The sequence below is a fragment of the Monopterus albus genome, unplaced genomic scaffold, assembly GCF_001952655.1.
Source record: "Monopterus albus unplaced genomic scaffold, M_albus_1.0 scaffold186.1, whole genome shotgun sequence".
Lineage (NCBI taxonomy): Eukaryota > Metazoa > Chordata > Actinopteri > Synbranchiformes > Synbranchidae > Monopterus > Monopterus albus.
This window is the reverse complement of record NW_018128066.1, coordinates 2964267-2965992: the sequence shown is the minus strand read 5'-3', so window position 1 is coordinate 2965992 and position 1726 is coordinate 2964267.

Below are 1726 nucleotides of genomic sequence, written 5' to 3'. Positions count from 1 at the left end.
ACAAATATTAAGACTAGCATTACAGTTGACACTAAAAGCTCTTTTCCTGTAACCTTGGCGTGCCTGCAGTCTGCACTGCAGGCTGAACAGTTAACAGCCTAAGCCAGTCAACCTGTCTGGACTAACATTACTAGACAACAAATCTCTGAATATCTATCTAACTAAGAAATAACCTAACACAGCTATGGTTATAGCTATGAAATTGAGTAATTGTTATGTGTGCACGCACATGCCTGTGTCCGGCCATTCACCTCTGCTCTCACCAGTTCCATTTGATTACAGATTCCCTATGTTTGTAAATGCCACAACAGATGGTTTTATAGCTGTAAGGAAGGAACTAACAGGCCTCAGGCTCACAGCCATGCAGGACCAAATGGTCTTAGATCAGTTAACAGCTTCACATGGAGGTGTCTGTGTAATCATGGGCACATCCTGCTGTACTTGCATCCTAAGCTTTGGTCTACAGGTTTGTTTCTCAGACTGTTGAAATGATGTTGTGACCTACCACCCAACACACCACCTCTCTCTCATCAACTGCTTATAGTTCAGACAACTCTGAATCTGGGAATTAAATGCTAGTATAGACCTATTATTGTTATCCTCCTCTTTGTTTGTGCTTCATGACTGTATCACAAAAACAGTATATCTGGTTTTTCTTCTAGGTTATAATGATTTATCTTAAACCTTTTTGGTGTGATAAGTTTGATATGTTCCTAAGAAGACTTTTGTATGGACTGTTGTGACTAATGTTTAATCAAGAGGAGGGAGTGTGGTGGCAATTTTTATAATAGCACCCCTTAAGTTCTTTAGCTGATGTCATTGTATGCAGTCATTTGTGTGGCTGTGACCCCCAGACCATTTATTGCATGGTTGTAAACCTTTGTATGCCTTTTGGTTGCCAAATTGAATTGATGTTAAGTATTTACTTTACACTCACTGAGCTTTAAAAAATATTTTTTCCACAACAGTAGGGACAGTGGGAATCTCATTCATACATTCATGCACATCACTGATTAGATGATGAGGCATTTGGCTACTTTTGACCTATAAGGCGTTCCGGGTTATCCTGCCCGTCAGGTGTCATCCAGTGATCGCTGCCCCGGCCCTTACTAGCTTGAGCAGATTAATCATTATGGATGACCCACTGCACCCTCTATTTCCAACGAACCGCTCGCTGGTGGGTGAGAGAACCCCTAGACTGACTCACTCAGAAAGTCCCTTAGTACATCCAAGGAGTACAAGAGAGCTCTCCGGCTCACCAGCCTAGCAAACTGCGCCCTCCGGCCTACTGCCACTCCCAGTTCAGCCAGGACCTAGTTATTGCAAGAAGGCCACTTTCCCCTCGCCCCTACCGGGAAACCCATGACATTCACTTGGCTTGCTCCAACCAGTCTCCCCACCTGAGACGCGAAAGGCTTATAGTAGGCAACTTTCTCTGCTGCAGCCACCTGCAGCGTGTCTGGTGCATACTCATATCTCACGGTCACATCAAGCACTAGAGCTCTACTTTCTTTCGTGCAAACCAGGTCAGGAATCCTAAGGCCGCCCTCAGGCATATTCAAGCAGAATTCCCGACTCACACTCCATCCGGCGCGCTCTGCCTCAATGGCCAGGAGGTCGCATATCCTGTTATGCCGCCGAATCCTGCTACCCTGCACCCCTGGGCACTGTCCCAAGATATGCAAACAAGACTCCGTCCTGGCTGCACAGTGCCTGCACTCTGGCC